At 36.9% G+C, this 20,901-nt stretch overlaps 2 protein-coding genes across 2 annotated transcripts in view; both read right to left on the reverse strand.

The window, feature by feature from the left end:
* Positions 1–20,901, reverse strand: part of LOC308200940 (uncharacterized protein) — a gene marked incomplete at its 5' end in the record, with an annotated part of 194,897 nt that overhangs the window by 153,092 nt on the left and 20,904 nt on the right. The window lies entirely within an intron of this gene.
* LOC308200795 (uncharacterized protein) overlaps positions 2,642–20,901 on the reverse strand; it is a 392,363-nt gene continuing 374,103 nt past the window's right edge. Inside the window, exons 11-13 of the mRNA XM_080607137.1 lie at positions 11,055–11,168; positions 10,275–10,464; positions 2,642–9,960 (exon numbers count right to left, since the gene is read on the reverse strand). The gene's annotated coding sequence lies outside the window, so the exon portion shown is untranslated. The remainder of the gene's footprint in view (positions 9,961–10,274; positions 10,465–11,054; positions 11,169–20,901) is intronic.

Genomic DNA, 20,901 nt, shown 5'->3' on the forward strand with positions numbered 1-20,901 from the left:
GGAACGCATGCTTGAATTGGACTTTTTTTATTAATGTAAACATATAATATCTGCAGTCAAGGTAATGTATTTTTCATCACAATGAATACTGTCACAGATGTACAACTTTTGTACACCAGAGGAAAAGAGTTACACACATTTGCTATGCTTAACAAAATAATATTTTGTCAGTCCAGAATGCTACTTCCTAGAGCAGCTCCAGTAAATATAAGAGAAATCTTACAATGGAGAAAAAGTCCTAAGATAAATTGTTTTGTATCTACCTCCAGTCAGTGGCTGACTTCTCAGTCTTTCAGCTTTAGGGTATATTTCTTATAAATGTTTTATCCTGTTTTTTGTAAACATGGCTGTTCTCGTTTTAAAAGGAAATGTTTAATACTTTCTTGAGTCCTGCTAAGCTTTTTGGTACAATGACATCCTACAGCAGTAAATACCAATCCAGCAGTCCTTATCTTCTTTGCAATATCATTTTAGAATGGCTGATCAGAACCAAATACCACAGTTAAAATGGTGGTAAACAATTGATTCCAAATAAATTACGATATTTTCAGATTTATTTTCTAAAATCCCATTCTCTAGGCTTATCCAAGTTTATGAACTTTCCTGACCACCATGTTCTACTTCAAAGGGATATCTTGTTAACCTTTCCACAGAGATACCCAAGCCTTTTTTTCTGAATGATTTTAGTTAATTACACGCCTGTAATCTCTATGAGTAGTTTAAATCATTTTAATGTGCATTACTTTGCATTAGTCAATACCACATTTCACCTTCTATTATGCTGACCACTAGCTTTAAGCCATGCAGTCTCAGTCTTAACTTTGCTAAATAAATGCATAATTTGAAAATGCATTGGTCTTTGCCTGCTTTTTTCCACAATACAAGACACATTGACCCACAGTTGGCAAATAATATGCATGAGCATCAAAGCAATCTAAAGAGCAAGGAATTGGAAAGCAATCTGGTTGCTAGGTTTCTCAGGTCATATTTGACTTGAAAAAAATGTTACACACTAATCAGAGGACCTAGTTCTTTCCCAAACCAATTTAGTGTTTGTGAAAAGTCTTCCTATAGACAGGAGTCACCTCGTACCTTTTACCTCTTAAAACAGGAGATGTGTATCCACATGAAATGCACTTCCATGCTCACTTATATCTCAAAAACTTTGCAGAATTCTCTCTATTAATAGGCAGTAATATGGTTAGAGAATTCATAATATCATTGTTGCCTGATGTAGGGACATCTAGCTGTCAGAAACACAGTCAAGACCACAACTTCACTGCATCAGGACTTAAGCGCTCCTACCCAGTAACTTCAGGTCATAGTCAGTATGAACAGAATTTGCTGAAGTGTAGGTAAAAGGCTTCAGTTGCTTGGTAAGCAGCTGAAGTATTTTTGTGGTTGTATAAATTCACTTAAATGCCTGTAAAAAAATCTGCCCCGTAAGAAAGGTTTAATATTTGATGATAAGCATCACGTGAGTAACTAGATGCAATACCCTTTTTCTCTATTAAAGGCAATGAAAGAAAACTGAGGCATTATATGCTTGAAAGAAAGTTATATTTTAAGAAAGCATCAACTAATCTTTTATTTCTTATGAGCCGTTCCCCAGTGCTAGCAGTAACATACAGTAAGGCCTTTAAGGAGGACATTTTGCTTAATAGAACAGCTTGGTATATCCTGTTTCATCTAAAGAAAGTGCTTAACTGTTTTATAGAACTAGATTGCATATCATCATAACCTCAACATTTTGAAAGTAGAATATGCTATGGTAGACGATTCAATTACTTTCCCCTTCATTACAACCACTTCTGTAATAATGGTCTTACCAATAGGAAGCCACCAGATTTTCTGATGAACCATTTTCCTCTCACTACTCTAGAGATCTGGCAAAAGCAAAGCTCCTGAATGATTACAGAATGAGTTTAAAATGTACGTTAACCTGTTGTATGTTAATATTAATGCTTCATAATCTTAGTCATGTATATAGAGATGTAATAAGTAAAATGGCATTGGGATATATGCTAATTTTTTTCATGAGAATTCTGAAGGGCAAACATTAATCAGCTTTTAAAGATCATTCTTTTCTGTTAGTATTGCACCACAGTTTGCATTGTACCTCAGAAATATTGCAGGAATTATAGTTTGGGAGCTTAGAAAAATCACTCAAAAACATTTCACATGGAAAGCATTCTATCAACAACTGGTGTGTTTTGGAATGGGTTTATAATTTAAATCATCATGCATATTGTCATGATCATGCAGACTTCCCAGAAATAATTCAAGCTCTCTAAATCACACTCATTACCATGTTGTCTTGGAATATCTGCTTACCATGCATGCATGTTCTTTGTGTCATTGGCCAACTTTCCAAGACACGCATCAAGAACAAAGTTGACACTAATCTTGGGAGTGACAAAACTCCAGATAGACGTAAATCAAATTACTGCCATATCTTGTCCCACCACTCATTTTTGGATGAGAAGTGTGAAATGGTTCTGCTTCTCATCCTGCTACCAAGGTGTCTATGTCCCAAGCTCCACCTGTGAGGTATCAAAAGGAGGTTGAAATACTTCAATGCTTTTCACAGATTCTCTTTTGTATTTTCTTCAAATTCTCCTCTAGTAAAAAGATTCATGTGTTGATGTTGATTCATATCAGTGTATCTGCCTGTTATGTTTAGATTCCACTCAATATTTTCCTTATTTTTACCTTTTCAACTAGTGTAAACAGCTGCTCACACTGGTGGCGATTGTGAGATCATGTGATCGCAATGAACACCTCATAGCAAGTCAGAGTAATAAAGGATTGCTTGACCATCCTAGCTGTTCATAGAGAAAACAAAAACAAAAACCAACAACTAGCCAAGTACAATTCTGAATACATCTTCAGGCACAGACTCAAGCAGAAACTCATTAGAACTTCTCTACTCATCATAAGAATTCCGATTAAGCTGAAGAACATAAAATGCTTCAGGCCAAACAAGCATGTCATTGTATATAGATCTCGTATGTAATTCTTGTAAATCATCTTCCAGAAGATGGCTTTAAATGCTGAAGTGTAATTAGAATAATTACTGCTTTGCAAGTAGCAGGACGTTGTATCCAGTAGGGACAAGTGAGGCAGTTTGAAGGGATGGGGGAGGAGTATGAAAGAAAACACATCATCCCAAATTCTGGCTCTGAAAAGATTCAGAATTAATTTCAGACTATTTAAAGAGCTTGCTTCATCATGGAAATATTTCATTTTGGTGAGAATATTCCCACAGGGATAACAAATTATTTAAAAAAATATGCTTGGCTCCTTGGGAGTCCTGTTAGATATCTTAAAAATTGAAGCATTCAGTCAAGTGAGGAAACAGAAAAGAGCTGCAATTCAGCATGACCCTGTGACAAGAGCGGGGTTGAGGGAAATCACTGTAAACAGGACATTATCACAAAATAATTAGTTTGCTTCTTATATTAAAAAGACCGATTTATAGTAAATACCAGAAATCAACAAGCTGTAATATACCCAGATACCCCCAACATGATATACAATGCATCTGTTGGGTACTTTGCAAGAAGTTCAACCTTCAGAAAGTTTAAAAACCAAACCAAACCAAAATGACAACACAACACCTCTGGCCTCCTGATTCTCCCTGCTACACACAGAGCATTGTGCTAAATAAAAGCTAATGTGGCTGTGAAAGCGCTTAGTACCTCCTGCCCAGGACTTACTTTGCAACTTGCACCCTTTTTGAGGATTGATCCTACAAGACGTATCAGCTGGGAGCATGTCCCCTACAGCTTCATAAATTATTTTATTTAATGTGAAGATTAGAACAAAGTAATAAACAGGGGGTAGGAGTATGGGACTACACCCCAGGCGAACATAAGTATGTTTAACGCAGCTAGCCTGGGGGATTTGACAAAGCTCAGATATATTCTGCAGCCCAATTTATCTACCAGGATATCAGAATCTTTTGAGACTCTTTAATAGCTGCATCAGTGCTAATTTTATGCTAATCTCTTACTGTGCACATCCATGATCATTAAGACTTCAGGAGATTGGATATTATATAGAATAGCTGCTCACTTGTTAAATAGAGAGTTAATGGAAAATATCTGATAAATTTAAACATTAACTTTGTATTTGTTTCCTGTACAGCTGTACACAATAAGAAGTTATCTGGCTAGCGTTAATGTACTCTATTTTTTGCATGATTTCTTTTGTTAACTAATACGTCACAATATAAAAGCAGACCTTTTTAGAGAATGTGAGGTTATTCAAATGAGCGATGTTTCTTTCCAGTTCTATATTACAAGAACAAAACTGCTACATAATCTGAAAGAATAAAATAATTTCCTGTCTTTGATTTACCTGAACCTCATTAAATCTCAGTTTAACTAGTTTCATTTCCCCTGATTAAAAATATCTCAGGAGATGGGATTAAAGTCATTGCCCATAACAAAGCTCTCCTGCTGATAAAACTGAAGAACCTGTTGTTTCTTGACTGTGCTGATCAACTTGACTCTCATTGCTAAAGATACATATCCCAAAACAATCAAAACTGCACTGAATAGAAAACTGAACGTGCACCATTTGCTCTCTAATTTGGGTAAATGCAGCCTTCAGAGGTTGCATACTCATATGTTAGTGGTGGTTAGTTTTATAAAAGTAGCCTTTAAGTTTCCACAATACCACTATGTCTGCCTTTCTTGGAAAAGAAAACACAGCTTTGCTTCCACAGCAAGGAAAAATAATTTTGTCTATATTCAGCTCTGCTTAGAAATCTGTGCTCTGAAAGTAAATAAAATAATTACATTGAAAAATAGAAAAATATTGTTTTGTGACTTCTGTAATTCAGCTCATATGCTGGGGACCTGAGAGACCGCTTTCATTTAGTTTTATTCCTCATGGTTCAAGGCACAGGGCTCTCCTTTCACCGTTGACTGCTCAACCAATTCTGCCCCTGAACCAATTCCAACGGTATTTACGAATGCTATTGAGCTGGAAATCTTAATGTAGGATACATTGCAGAGAATCTCTCCGTGCAAAGCAAGCACAAACTAGTACCAGTTCCCAACCATGGCAAGTTTCATTTCTATGCAAAAACGTGTAACCACAGAGGTAGTCTGGAAAGTTAGAATCTTGCCACCACTCCCCAGATCCCAGCCTGGGCACTCGTATGCCCACACTGCAGAGCATTTGGGGGCCAGGACACCACGTGTCTCCCCTGTGGATTACAGGAGGCTCTGAAAGGCTTAAATCACCCACTACGGGAGCTCCTGTCCTGCAGGGCTCCTCACTGCTCACATCTCACCCATTGCCGGGTTACTTCTGTTGGCCAGATCAGCTTCAGTTAAGTAACCGCTGCATGACTACGGGGCGCACTATGCCCCTTCCCCTCCTGGTCTGGCACAGACATGCAGTATGACAGTCAGCAATGGCCTGTAAACATCACTTTAAAATTGTGTAGACTGTAATACTTTAGAGAACACCTAAGAATAAATGTTTCTACCAGTCTGAGACGATTGTTCATGATTTGTGAAACTTTTAGTCAAAGGACTACAGTGTCTCCCATTTCTTGCTATTTGATTTCTCATTACTACTTAGGGGCAAAAAAGAAAATACTTTTTTTTTTTCCATTTTCATCTTGCTCCCCCTTCCTCATAGTTCAACTTCTTTATAATTTGCTAGGTTCATACGTATTAATAGAAAAATGAAGGTGCTAAAAACTGTAAAGATAATTGTCTGCCACATGTTTATAAGTTACATCTGATGATGGTTTGTGTAGATATTTACTGCGTTATTTACTCATCCGTTAAACAAAAGGGAGTACTTCCTCTCGTAGGTCTTGCATGTTGATAAAATGCTACCAAAGCAATCTATTATTCTGTTCTAAAAGGGCATACTCATTAAAATATTGTAAGCAGCTCTGTATTTCATATGTTGCTGTAAACTACATAGGGGCACATAAATTGTTTTCCAATTAACATTTTCTCTAAGATTTTTTTTTTTTATTTCACCCTCTCAGGTTTCAACAAATTACACTGATTACAGATTATGTGGCTATGCAGCTACTAAGTTTTCTATGCTATAAAAAGGAAAAGTTTTTTTGGGATCCTTCTTGGTTTTAATGTACAGCCAAAAGCCTACGTACATTTAATTTTTTGTTCAGAATATTTCTTCCTGAAAGTGGAAGACCCCATTCAGATCTGACAAAAGCTTTTATTTATAATGTCAAATTTATAATGTAAATTGTTGCAAATCAAACTTGATTAGTTTGATTAGGCAAGACAGATACTGACTATCAACTTCAATATATTAGCAACCAGCTGTGAAGTCACAGCTTCTAAAGGAATTAAATTAGAATCTAAAGACTGAAGAAAAACTTGCATTTTGTCATTTTCTCTGCAACCAGTAATGTCAGAGCTATTAATATTATGGGAATATGTTAATATGCATGGGAAAATTATACGGGAACTTGTCCCTGCATACTTCAGGCATCCAAAATCCGCTGACATTTATTGGGACTTTGGTATGCACAATCAAGATGAATTTTGACCTACTTGGGAGTGTTGCAAGGGAAGGGGATTCAATGTGGTTTGATGCGTTTACATACATGTTTTCAAGCTCATGATATTTCAGATCCCTACCTAAACTGTGTGCAAAAATCCCCAGTCAGACATTATTTTTAAGGAGATACCCCACCCCTCAATCTCAAGTGATAGCTTCCACAGAGAAGTATGGCTGGAGTTCAGTAGGCCATGCTATACTTCAGCTACCATTTCAGTGGAGAATGTTTAATATTTATATTAATTTACATGAATGTGCATATGCATTCGCAAATTTTTCCTACTCTTTCTAGAGACAAGGAAGAAACTTACGTCATTGCAAGGACAATGCTGCACATTTAATGCATCAAAGGTCACAGGATTCCCCACCAGGATTAATGTTTGCTTTCCATACTGCTACCATATTATATCTCCTACCTGCCATTTTTGCCATTACTTCTCATTTAGTTTATTATTATTTACATAAAAAAATAATAGATAGATAGATAGATAGATGGGGCATGAAACAGAGCAGAATCCCTGTAGAAATCTAGGTTTACACATCCAGACCACATACGGTTCCTTATCTACTTCCCCTCAAAAATGCTCAGATGGAACCAGCTAACAAAGCGAGCTCTCTCTGCCCCTCGCTACTCCCCAGCCTCCTTTCCCCACCCGCTAATTGCTAGGTCTCAAAATGAAGCTAAACCAGGGAAACCAAATCAGTTTCTTCCAGTTTCATCAACATCATATTCAGCAGACCCACAGGGCCCTCAGTTACACTGAGCATCTGCTTCATCCCCAAATGACACAATTAAAACCCCACCATCTTCAGTGTTATTAAAGGCATCAACTGAAAAGGCTGAGAGATGATCCTGGAAAAGCAAAGCAGCTACCAACAACTACTCTGGGAGACATACAAGAGAGAGGCATTACCCTATTTTGCATGTTCAGAAGCATCTGGCATAATGAAGGCTAGAAATAACATACCCTCCCTCTACCCAGACTTCTGAAGTAGAGGGGTGAAAATGCATCTATAGCTGAGAAGACTTGTTGAATAGAAATGCACTATTTGCACAGATTCCTTCAGTGTAAAATATTGTTTTTACACTACATTGACACAACAGTATACTGACTGATACAGCTTATAAAATTTTCAGACCTTTGCATTTATAGTACCACATAAACCAACTACCAATATTGCCATGACTGAATTTCATCTTTTTAAACTCTAAAGGCCAGAAGTAACTGGCATGCTTACAAGGAGAGCGCTTTTCTCCATTTTGAAATGAACGTGTCGATCTTTCTGAATGTTCACAATCCTGGGAGGATAACGTCTTTTGTTGATTGTGCACCCATAGCTCGGCTGGTTACAGCCAGCTGATACATGGGTGAGGAGAAAGAGCCCAGTGTGAGCCGACTTGGCTATTACTCTTTATTGGAGCCAAGGTTTATCTCTTTTTCTGCATAATAGGCCTATGTAGAGAGAAAAACAAATCCTGTTTCCTTTGAAAAAACATTTTTCTTTAATCTCTCTCATATCAGGCAATTTCCAGATGATTGTTTCTTCACTGTCTGAATTTCTAGATGGATTTCTGCTGGGCATTCTATAAGCTCTCTCACTTTTAATAGGTCACACATAATATTTGGTATGAAGGGTGCATACATATAGAGACATTATGCTACTAATACAGCCCTATCTTCAAATGTGTTGGTATAATCAAGTACTTCATCACTCTCCCAGCTCCCCACTGGCTGACGCCCTCCACTACTTGGTTTCTTTCTGCCTCCATTTCACAGCCGTTGTTTCTTTCTCACAGGTACCCTTTCTGAATTATATGCTGCCAGTATGAAATGTTCACTCAGTCCTAAAATCCTATTTTTGTTTTAGTTAGATAGTCTTTAGAATTATTTGCTTCAGGAGCTGGAGGCCATTATTCAGTGCCTTTATATTTGCCCCTCGCGTTTTATGTGTCAAGAACAAAATAGCCAAGTGTTTAGAACACAAAATTGGGTTACAAAGTTTTGAACTTGACCTGTGATAAATCTTTTCAAGGATGAGGGGTGCTCACTCATATCTGGAAAAGATTAACCCTTAAGAAGAATGCAAGAATCCAAAACTCAATTACCACATATTAAGCTAGGCCACATACTGCATTACAGTTTAATATGAAAGTTCTAAACAAAGGTAACAAAATCCACACCACAATTCTGTAAAGTCTCTGTAATGTCTAAGAATTGTTCTTGCCAGTATATCCACAAGTGGGAACATTTGCTCAAATAAGCAGTTACTTACATGCACAAATGTTGAAAGGTTTATGTCCTAATGAATGGAATACAGCAAAAACTATTAATGTAGTTCAATTTAAATGTAGCAATGCAGAATACATTTTGTTATCCACAGTTTCTTTTCACAGGCAGCTTTTCAATTTGCCCAAGTCTCATGTTCTAGAATTCCTAATACATAAGCAATAAACAAATGAGTATTTTTAAGCACAGAACAAATTAACTTGACAAAAATCTCTTTATCACTGGTAAGTACATCTCAAGCATTCGGTGTATTTTCCTTTTGCTTCTAAATGAATCAGTGGTTAGATTTCTATTTGAAGACAAATTCCTGTTAAAAGTGTGCAACATAGGAACAACAGACCTATGAATAAAACTTATCCTACTGCAATAACAGAAACTTTTCAAAAGAGAGATTGAAAATAATAAAATTAACAGCAGACAAGTAGAATGGGCAGACCCCAGGAGCAAAGAGGAAAGTACAGATAACTTAAAGACTGCTGGAGGACAATGCAACTACGGAGGCAGATAAGAAAAGAAGCAGGAATATCTAGATTTAATTTAAATGAAATCCATAGTAAACTAGAAATCTGTTTTGCTGCATTCCTGCAACAATTCTAAGTAATGATCCTATTTGAATTTACTCCATTAATGCAAGATGAGCATTTGCATTGAAGCAGTGAACTGTAATGCTGAGCCTGCCCTCAGTGTATTTGGAAAGTGACTGATGAACACCCTGAAGGAAACTAGTAACTCCATACACCACGTTCACTTAAAGTACTTTGCCCAAAGTTTCACTTTTTAATATCACAGAAGTTACTAGATCCCAAGAAAGAAATCAAAAGTATTTGGATTAGCTTTAGTAAATATGATGTCATACATTGACAGGTGAAGAACCATTACACAAACAGAATATTAGCATCACAATACCTTCCTGGCATTACATGAACCTTCTCCAAGTCTTAGGAGAACAGACTTGATTTCAGTGTGGTTGACAATGTTGGAGCAGTAACAGTGACTAGAGGATGGTCTTCAGCAAGTGAGAAGCTGCAGCTTTAAAAGACTCCTGTTCTCTGATGCATGGGTTCAGGTTTCTGATGCCCTGCATCTTAGAGCAACATTTGACCAGAGTCCACTGAGAAAGTAAATAGAGTTACTAAAATTTGTCCTTGATTCGAAGAATGAAACAGTCAAAATCTTCACCAATTGAAATTTTGAAAATTAGTCTTGCTTTGTATTTGAAGAAAGCATGCATTTAACACGTGCATAGTTGTCAAGTTAGTCAAGTACTACCATATGTAGACTTCAACTCAGGCAGGAGCAGGTAAGCATGGCACAAAAATCTGAGTCTTGTATACAGTCAGAAAAAAATATCACACAAATGAAATGTTTGTTTTGTCTCAGAAGGTACAAATCATAAATGAAATAACAGAAAAATGCTTAACTTACCTGAGGTTTAAGCTAAGACTGCAATAAGAGACTGAAATTGAAATTTTCAGGAATACCTCATAGGTATCCAAAATTAAGGTATGCTGAAATAGTCAAAATTTGCCACAAAGGTAAGTCATAGCCCCGGAATAAAGTTTACTGAGGATGGGAAATGCTTCAACATTCAAGGTACAATAAGGAATCCAAAACTCTACAGAAAACAAACAAACAACAACAACAACAAAATTTTACATGGGTATCAATGCTGAAAAGTACCCATCAGGCATCTTGTTCCAAATAATTCCTCTTTAATGCATACTTTGACTACATTTGTTCCTCTGAAAACACCAGTCCCTATTTATATTCATAGAATCACAGAATGGTTTGGGTTGGAAGGGACCTTAAAAATCATCTAGTTAAAATCCCTGCGATGGGCAGGGACACCTTCTACTGGATCAAACTGCCCAAAGCCCCATTGTACCCGTCCTCAAATACTGAGAAGTATGGGGCATCTACAGCTTCTCTGGGCAACCTCTGCCAGTGCCTCATCACCCTCAGAGTAAAGAATTTTTTCCTAATGTCTAATCAAAATCTATCCTCTGTCAGTTCAAAACCATTACCCCTAGTTCTATAACTACGATTCCTGACAAAGAGTCTCTTCCCATCTTTCCTGTAGGCCCCCTGTAAGTACTGCAAGGCTGCTATAAGGTCTCCCCTTATTTTTTCCATTTTAATATGAAGGAAGGCAAATTAATATATGAACTTAAAATATATATATATATATTTTATTGAATACTACACCTTTTGGAAATTGTAGAATATCAATTTGATACTGCTTTATCAGTCACAGCAACTGAAGAAAAGCTCTTCAAATCTCATCTTCTTCATTAGATAGGCAGAAATGACTAGTTTGTCCTAAAAAAAAAATCACCAAAAGATCCTCCAATACTTGTAAAGTAATGTTAGATGTTAGAGTATATATTCTGGTCATTACTCTAGAAAACAGTGCCTAGAATTGACAGCCAGACGATATGTTTACTAGCCTACTACAGTAGGACAAATGAACAGCCTTGAGGAAAAAAATAATCATAGTCCAAAAATTCACAATACAAGAAATTATTGCAAGTGACAAGGCAACAGAAGATGTGGTCTTCAGAAGCAAAAAGAGAGGAAAAGGAAAGGGAAAATGCAATGATACATGCAGGTGTGGCTGGAGGAGGCTGCCTGCAGCTTTACCACAGTGATGCTGCCCCCCAGATGGCTGCAGGCATCAGCTCCCACATCTCTGGATTGAGGCAAACAACAGCAACTACAGTCATCAGCATGGAAAAGTTTAACTGAAATGTTATATTGCTTTCAAGAGCAGTGAGAGCAAAGCTACTGTCAGCAAATTAAGCTGAACGGAATTAAGAAACCACTGAAACAAATGAAAGGAAATCAAATTTTTTTTTCCCCAACATCAAAAATAGTGGCATGTTCCCTGTACAAAAACTACAGTTTATAATCTTGCTAACAGTTTTGAGTAAAGAAAAAGAAACTGGAATGACTTAAATGGGAGAAAGGAGGAAAAGGGGAAGTTGGATGAGACACTCTTGAGGCTGAATAAAAACATTCTGAGATCTATCAATTAAAAAATATATGTTTCTTTGTCCTGTCAATGCAGCCATTCGCATTTAAAATCCCTGTGCAGGATCCAAACAGTGACAGTTCAACAACCTAATTATTATTTAGGATTCTATTATTTTTGCAAGGCTCAACAGCAGTAATTCAGTTGGTACAGTTACCTTCTCATTATCACTCCTCAGTATGGCACACTCTCCATGTCACACAATAAAAGAGAAACTGTGCCACCTCTCAGTGCCTTAATTACCACTGCAGCCACATCCAACCCAGACAGCAGGTCTCATTTCCTAAACCTGCATTGAATTAGGTCACAATCTGGCCTCCAGGACACTTCCTACTACAATTCATGATAGCCAAATATGATCAAAAGTTTCCAAAGATGTTAAACATAATTACTGTTTCTGAGTCTCATCTGCTTGAAATAAAAGATGGAGAATTGCCAAAGGCTGCTTTAGAGAGGAAAAAAAGAAAAAAAAAACACAAGAAAACCAACCCACAACAAAAATCAAGCACAGCTTATTTCATTTTTGCCTTACCCCACAGCTGCCAAGTAAATTTAATAAGTCTTTGTTTTATGAAGAATCATAAAAACAGTCTAAAAGCAATTTTATATAGCCAATAGGTACTAAATAAATACACCTTCACTATAATACACAACTACATTTTGGTCCCATAAAAGTGCCTCTGATTTTACACTTCATATTCTCTATTTTGTGTGTGTTAACATGCAACATATACCCACATTAGAAGTGCTCTGACAGAAGTACCGAATTAATATCCAAAACGTTTCCCACTCACCTCTCATACACCTGTGCGATGGCTTACAGTTTATGCACAATGCTGACTTATCTTCTGCTCTAAAAATTTTCTTTCCCTCTTTCTTCCAGATCTATTTCTGTGAACTTCGATTTTCTCCAGGCTGTTCTCTTAACTACCACTCTCTCTTTGCATATAAGGCAATGCCTGGTTTGCCAACCTACAGGTCCAGTTCATCCACTACCTCGTCTTTCTCTACTATTATGTGTTGCTGTGGGCACTCCTGGCAGGAGAGAACTGACCAAGTTGACATCTTTTTCTATAAATGTTTTTCCCCTTCAGCTCTGACACCTTCCTAGCTCTACTTTTCTGCCCCAGCAAAATGCTATGTTTGTAGTCCTAGACTTCTTTATGCTATTTTTGTCTTTTTTCTTTTGAAACTTTTTCTCCCTCTTGTTTGCACACCTAATGATTTCTCCAGAGAATATATGCAAAATATAATATCATTTTTCAACAAGAAAGTTTTTCATCTTTTCAAGATGCAAGGTTTTCATCACTTTTCATATTTTATCCATTATTTGCTTCAGTAACCCTTTCTCAAAACCTTATTTCATTGATTTCGCTGCCATCCCCATACCATTTTTCCCAATAGCTCATATCAATACTGCTCTTTTCTAATATACCCAGCTTTCCCTTGCAGTACAAACATACTCTGTAGCAATGAAAACTAGGAACTATCAATAACCAGCCTCCTGTTTCACCCTAAGACCTGGCATAAAGCTGCTGATTGTGCATTTCTCAGTATCTTTGCCTTCCTTGGCTCTGTCTTCTGATTCTCTCTCTAGTTCTCTAACTTTCCTTCAGTATTTTCATGAGAACGCCACACCTCAGCCTCTGGACTTCTTATTTCTTCCATATTTTCTCTCTGAATAGTTACCTCTGCACGTGGGGGAGAAGTTAACAGACCTGCACCAATCACAAAAAAATCTACCCTGCTTCAGATCCTTTCAACCACCAGCATCAAAAATCTCTCCTCTTCTGGACTCACAGGATAAAATCTGACCTTTATTACCAACCAAAAACATTTCCTAAACCAAGTCAAATACAAGTTTTGCAACATTTTTTTAATGACAATTTTTCATATTTGTTGTTTCCATCCAACAATCTAAAATTTGGACTTGCACATTTACTTTGCATCATTCCTCTTCCTAGTGGATCTACTCCTTCTCTGAATTTATTCATTAATAACACTGCTGCAAAAAATATTTTGCCTTTTTTTTTTGCTTTAGTCATGCAATCCTATACTTTTGCATACTTAAGTACAGTCATAGCATACTCAACACTTTAAATGTGAGTTTATTTTATTTATTAGCAACCTGCAGGTAATAAAAATCAGTAAGAAGAATTATTTGGACAATTGTACTTCCTACTTACATACAAGTAAAATCAGTCCAATAGTATCAGTTTATCTCTGGTAGTTATAAATACCTCTCACCGTTACATTTTCACTTCAGACAGCAATTAAGTCTTCAGTGTGCAACTAAGCCAGCCCTAATTAAAGTCAATGGGAATTTTTCCACATATTTAATAGCTGTTGGTTGAGGCCCCAAAGTAATTGTATAAAGAGCATGGTACATCACAATGATAAATTGACTCTGCCTTTGAAAGAAATACTGCAGATGCATTGCAAGCTTCTCATTCCACAACCATTTTCTGGAGCCAGATGCCCAAATGACTACTTAAACCTTTTGAAAAATAGTAAAACAACTGTGCACAAAGGGCCTAATCCTGCTCTCATTGAAGATGATGCTGAAACTCCAAAAGAGCAGAGGTAGTGCCTAAAGTCTACCTACCAGGCACTCCATTTCCAGTCTAGAGAGTGCTAAGAGGTACTGACTGGCATTACCATACACGATAACACATTAAATGCTCAATTTTTTCTACAACAGCAGATCTCAAAATCTTTATAAGACACAGCCTACTACAACAGATAATCAATCAAAAAAGCAGTTTTTACGATCCAACTTGTCTTAAAATGTGAATTACAGCTGTCTTCAGCTTTTTCCTTTTGGTCAATTTCATTGAATACGCTAGTATCTCACCTGAATAGAGGTCAGCAAAAATGAAAGAATGAGATGCATTGAAAAAATTTCAAGTTTCAAAATTTCAGTTTCATTTTTCTTAGAGAAATAAGATGACCAGAGAGGCTCTCTGAAAAAAAACAAAAATTAAAAAAAGAAATCAGCTACCAAAGTTTTTCTTTTATGAGCAGAATTGCTGGACCAAAGCTTTCCTACAAGCAAAGAGCGGGGGATGAGGCATTTGACCAGCATGGCATAACCACAGAATGAAAGATACCGTGTGCAAGATGCCAAAGGCCAGCAGGAATATCAGCATTGCCAATGATTCATGGTGGGCGTACCAGCAACTAACAGCTATTTCAGGAGATAAAATGGAGGGAATACTAACATAGCCATATACCAATGAGATACTGGTAAGAAGAACAAGGCAAGAAAGCAGAAAACTGGTAAGCTACTGCCTGCCCAAGCAAGCTGTCAAAACTAACAGTACCAACAATATTGCAAACTCAGCAACATGGACTCAGTTGAAATGCTTTTTGTCTGTAGACTGAATTTTACTTGACTGACAGGTGCTCAGATAGACTTGAGACATTAATGGCTGGTTTCTTCCCAATGACAGAGGAAGAGAAATTTTATTTTTCTCCTCCAAGTTTTGTGGAATCACCTTCATAAAAATATTACTGCTAAAAATTTCATTCATGTGAACACTTCCCACTTAACCTAATCACTGCCATGTCTTTTTGATGATGACTGATTTTTCCATCTTTGCCCTGCGATGATCTGCTTCAAGTTCACAGCCAAACAGGTCCTACAGCTGTGAGAGCTCCTCACTGATAGTGATATATTTCTCAGTTGCTTGAGTAACTACGGCCAAGGGAACGTTAAATACTTTATAGTCATTCCACTTATATCTTCTTCAGTTTTAGAACTTCCATATTCTCATGTCTCTTTTGATTTAAGAGAAGTACTACTTATACTTGTCTTACAGATGTTTAAAGTCAGAAAGACCACTATCTATTTAAATCTGACCTTCATTTAATTTAAGTCTAACAACCAAAATAGTTGCTGATTAAACTAAATCTTATTTTGAGTAACATAATGGGTCTTCTGCTGTGCTCTACAAGGCCATGACAAAGTGATCCTTAGATCCTTAGATACCCTACAAGGCTTAGAGTTTTCTTTTTAATTATAACATCCCTTCAGTATTCCCTGAGAAATAAAAAGTATTAACGATAGTCTACTCACTTAAAAACTTTGGGAACTTTCAAGTGTAAGCTTCCAAATTGAAGTCATCACAGCATACAAGGTTCACTGCATCTATTAATACCTTGCTTCCATAGTTAATCATTATCACTTTTTTTTTTTAAGACTTGTTTCAGATGTGATTTTTTCTGTCCTTTCTCATTGAGCTAAGGTACCTTTTCCGTATACTGTTTTCCTGACTATGACTAATTTAGACCTGTTAATTAAGTTACGTCCTAAGCTGCTTTTGATAATATATGCTGGCTTGGCTCGTCAAATCTCTCACTGCAGATATTTTCTCCAGTCCTCAAATAAGTGTATGGTTCTTTTCTGTGCCACGTAGTACTTTACAAACTTTCTTTTAAAAAAAGAAATAGCAGATATACATACAATAAGTGCTTGCTGTTATGCAGTATGAAACCCCCATCAGAAATTATCAAATTACCTCAACTGATGACAGCTGGGGGGTAGTTCCCCACCCCCCTACCCCCTTTAAAACATAAGATAATAGTTATTCCATACTTAACCCGTAAATTGTAGCTACCCAACCTAACACTGTAAAGGCACAACTGAGTGAACAGCTGAACTTTGCACTAGGAGACAGGAACTTCAAATGTACTTGATCACAGAAAAAAAGTGCACAAATGCCAGTCCCCTAGGGCAGACTACAAACATTTGTAGCTTGTAGCCAGTTAACTAGCTATTAATTCAGTTAAAAATAGTACTAAAAACAGAAAGAAATTCCATTATGTGTAGACACTATGCATTTGCTACTGAATCTCTACACAGCCCAAGTCTCTCTGCAGCAAGGTCATGAGGCTGGTACATATGTCCCCTTTCCTCATAAGCAGTACTTGTTTACAGTACTGTTTAAAATAATGTAATAAGTTTTGAAGGATACAGCAGGAGAGAGGGAGAAGTGTATGCCATTTCTTTCTAACCTAAGCATACACAGGATATTTTTTACCCAGAATATTGCCCCAGTCACTTGCCCATACCAGGCTTGCACACAGTCCAACAAGGTCTGTAGCAGCACCCGAAGGATGTGGCCACACAGCAACCCTAGCTACATGTGGGTCTGTCATTCTAGCGATTAAGTCAGCTCCTCCCCACCCCTTAAAATCCAGATCATGTAACTTGCTAAAAAGTGTGCTTACTCTGCACATAGACTGAAAGGCACCACATAAAATATCACAACATTATGCAGACAGCTTGAAAAAAAAAGCCATCATCTTAGTTTGTCAGTTCCAAACAGATGTTATTCATGTGACATTTTGGACAAGATCATAGGGATAACTTTAGTTTAATGACTAATTAGCAAACTTGTGCAGGAATAACATGGCAATATATTAGACAACGTGTCACATCACAGGCATGCTGAGTTTCTCCTGACACTTCCCTTTCACTCACTGTCTCTTTTTTTGGGCTGTCAGAGGGGGGATGGTGCTTATGTTACAAAAGCTCACTACTTTTAGAAACAATAAACAAAATACAAGAGTAACAAATATTTACAGCAGAAAAATAAACCACTGAAGGCATAGTCTTTAGAGTAACCAGTCCTCTTGGACCCAGAAGTCATTACAGCTCTGCTAAATGGCTCTGTCTTCATTGCTGCTTCTCCCAGTAGCATCATCCTGAACCAGTCAATGCACTTCCCTTCTCCAAGTGACCTTCCTGATGGGCCATCTCACAGCTTCAGTTTAATAGATCAGTTTCAGAATAAGGACAACACAGTTATCACCATTTCATCTGAGGCTTTTCTTTTGCTCTAAAAACAGCAGGTGAGCAAATTATATTAATTGGTTTGGCATCCAAAGAAAAATAAGGACACCCGTATCCTGCATACAGATAATATCCTTGTTAGTTTAAACTGGAATCACTTTTTTTTTTTTTTTTAAAGAGTGGCTGTATCCCTGACTATCTGATTTCTGTTGATTGAAATTAGGAAGTAAAAATGGCCTTCAGAGACTTTTTCATTGTTTAGTGTATCAGGTTTATCAGGGAAGCAAGTAGCAGTTCTACCACTATCACTCCTCTCATGCTTTGCCAGGATAAATTGCTGTGTCAGGACTGAAAGGACTAGCTTAAAGTACAGCTACTTGGAAAAACAGCAGTTTCTCTCATTTTTGGATCAAGCCACAAGCTGAATGGTTCAGACAATGTAATTATTGATTTATAACAGTGTTTTTTGTTTTTTTTTTTAAACACACGAGTTAACAATGCTGCTAGACACTACCCATCTCCACAGGTGAGTACCAGTTGTTTGAGAAAACTGGGGACAGGATAACATACCCCTCCTTTCCTCTCCCCCAATAAATAGTTCACACACAAACATCTCAATGACCTGGGAAGCACCCTCTGTAGCTCAAACAGTTCTCAAGCTCTTTGTTAGGTATAATGTTTATCATTTATTTAATACACAGTGCCAGAGCCTGAGGAAGAAAAGTTTAAAAATAATGTCAATAGACAAAGGATCATACTCAGAGTCATCTACCAATCTTGTTGTTCTCCCTGAGGCAAAAGCCAATGTGAATTCATTCAGTGCCATTCTATTATTTATGCAAGGAAGTGTCTATCAAACAGAGAATGGAAAGGAGTTACTCCCTATGCAAGGTCTGAAGGATCATGTCTAATAACTAAAGGCTTAATTTCAAGATTTCAGAAATTTTCATTTAAAAGCACCTGAAGCAAAGTCTAAACAGGGAATGATAAGAGAAGTAATTGGTGTAACAATTTGGGTACTATGGCCTATTTCTGATAGGAAGCACAATACATCTTGTATTAAAGATTAGGACAACAAGTGCAAGCCACCCCCAATAACAAAGCAGTACAATAGCTAGTAGAGATAGTGTTAACATTAACTCCAAATTTCCTGATTTTTGTCAGCCGCTTTCACAGTAAGTCTTTTTGATATATTCTCTTATTTAGTTTCCTTGACATTAAAAGGAAGCTTTAAAGGAAGATGTTGAAATTATTAGTTTAAGAAACTGAAGTGACCATCCTCTTTCAATTTCTCTAGTTTTTTTATTGCCTTCCTTTACAGGTTTCAATGTAGAATTCTTTCTCCATCTCTTCTAAAACTTTATCTCTTCCCATTATCACCTTATTTTCTCTTCCTCAGTGGTAAACTTTATTCTTTTCATGTCTCCTTTGTTTCCCCATACCACATTTCTCCCCTTAAAATAATCATTCTTGCTCTCTATTTTCTTTTCTTGTATTTCCTTGCCATATCGAATTTATTCACGTCTACCAAGTATTCGCGCAGCTTCTTCTGTCACATACTGCAGTTTCAGTGTGGCAGGGGAGATCAAGTGACAAATTCCCATGATTGTAAAATTGCTATAAGCAGCAATAAAGAGCTGGACTATTTTACCATTTTTTTTTCTCCTCATTACACTGTGAAGAGATAGCTGCAAATAGAAAATAGCAACACATACCCCAATTACACACAGATTTTAAGTCATTTAAGACATTGGTTCAGTTAAAGCAGGTCAGAGATGAACACTGAAGGATCAGGGAACCAGCTACAAGTTCCTTTATCCACCGGTACTCTTTCCTAGAAGATCCAGCCCCAGTGATTTATCTTTTTATTTATTTATTTATTTTTACAAGCAATACTTATCCTTTTTGGTCTACTGCCTAATGCCAATGAAGACCAAAGAACTTCTCTGCAAAGAGTTTAAAAAAGACTTTTTAACATCTCACAACAGCACTTCTTAAGAATATACAAATATATTTGCTAATAACACCTCCAACAGTACATTTAAAAACATGCAAGAGTAAGTTTGATCAATAGTAGAACAAAAGATGTAATGCTTCAGCAGTTTTTTCCCCGTTGCACTTCAGAAAGCAGCAAGATGGTATATGTTTCTTCATTTATAATTATTTGCTCTAATTTGTTAAACATTTTCAACATGATACACCTGAAACAACATCAGGAAGGGAAGTTCTGTAAGCAAAAAACTCATCCCAGAGTAAATGCTATTTTCTGATCTAAAAATATGGTGTTCCCAGTCTGCATACATTTTTATAGGCAACCACATATGTGCTGTGGTATTCTGCATACAGTACCTCTTCCTTCCCTATAATAAAGGGTAGCATATTTCCATTCTCATTCCAGGCAATCAGAATGAAAATGCCTAAGGAATTAATGGGTTTATTCAGTCACAGTCATAAGTTTGGACCTTTTCAAAGGCTTGTTCTGGTTGCACGGTCATGCTGTAAAATTATCTTGCATTATTAATATAGCTCCTATTAGTAGCTCTGCTTAGCAAAATATTCCTTTTTACTTACACCTAATGTGAAAACTGACAAAATTTCATTTTGTCCCTTGAATGCAACAATTTGCTCCTCCAATGGCAGACCAAAGATTATGCAAGTGATTGACAGTGGGAGCATGAGGACAACTGCCAGATATTGGAGGTATAAGAAAATAAAACTACCTCTTGAATTAAAAAGAAAAAAGTAAATATGTATTCAAATAATTTAAGATACTATGTTTTGAACTGTGCAGCTGTATTTTAACTCAACTTTAATTTCAATCCATGAACACAACATGCGAGTGGGCACAATTCCTTCAATTCCAAAAGAATTCTCTAGAAAGCACAGAGGAAAGTGCATCAAAGAACTCTAGCAACTGTTAAAACACCAAGACTGAATCACCATCAGCTCCAAGTTCAGTAGTGGCTTTGAGTATGAACTTTTTTTTCCCTGGAAATTCTTTTTCTCCCTTTCTGGCATCTTTGAGAATCAATGTGAAAAGTGACCCAATTGAAGTCAGTTTTGCCATTCTCCTTAACAAAGGTAATACCTCACCACAGATTTTTATAGCAGGCTAGAACAAACTAGCATAGGACTTACTCAGTAAATACAAAGTTACTTGTGGCACACAAAATGCTTTTGCTAAGATCCGCTGTTTCCTGAAATTCATGTTTGCTGAACGTTTC

This window comes from Anser brachyrhynchus, assembly GCF_964034855.1.
Source record: "Anser brachyrhynchus genome assembly, chromosome: 11".
In the NCBI taxonomy this organism is placed as follows: Eukaryota; Metazoa; Chordata; class Aves; order Anseriformes; family Anatidae; genus Anser; species Anser brachyrhynchus.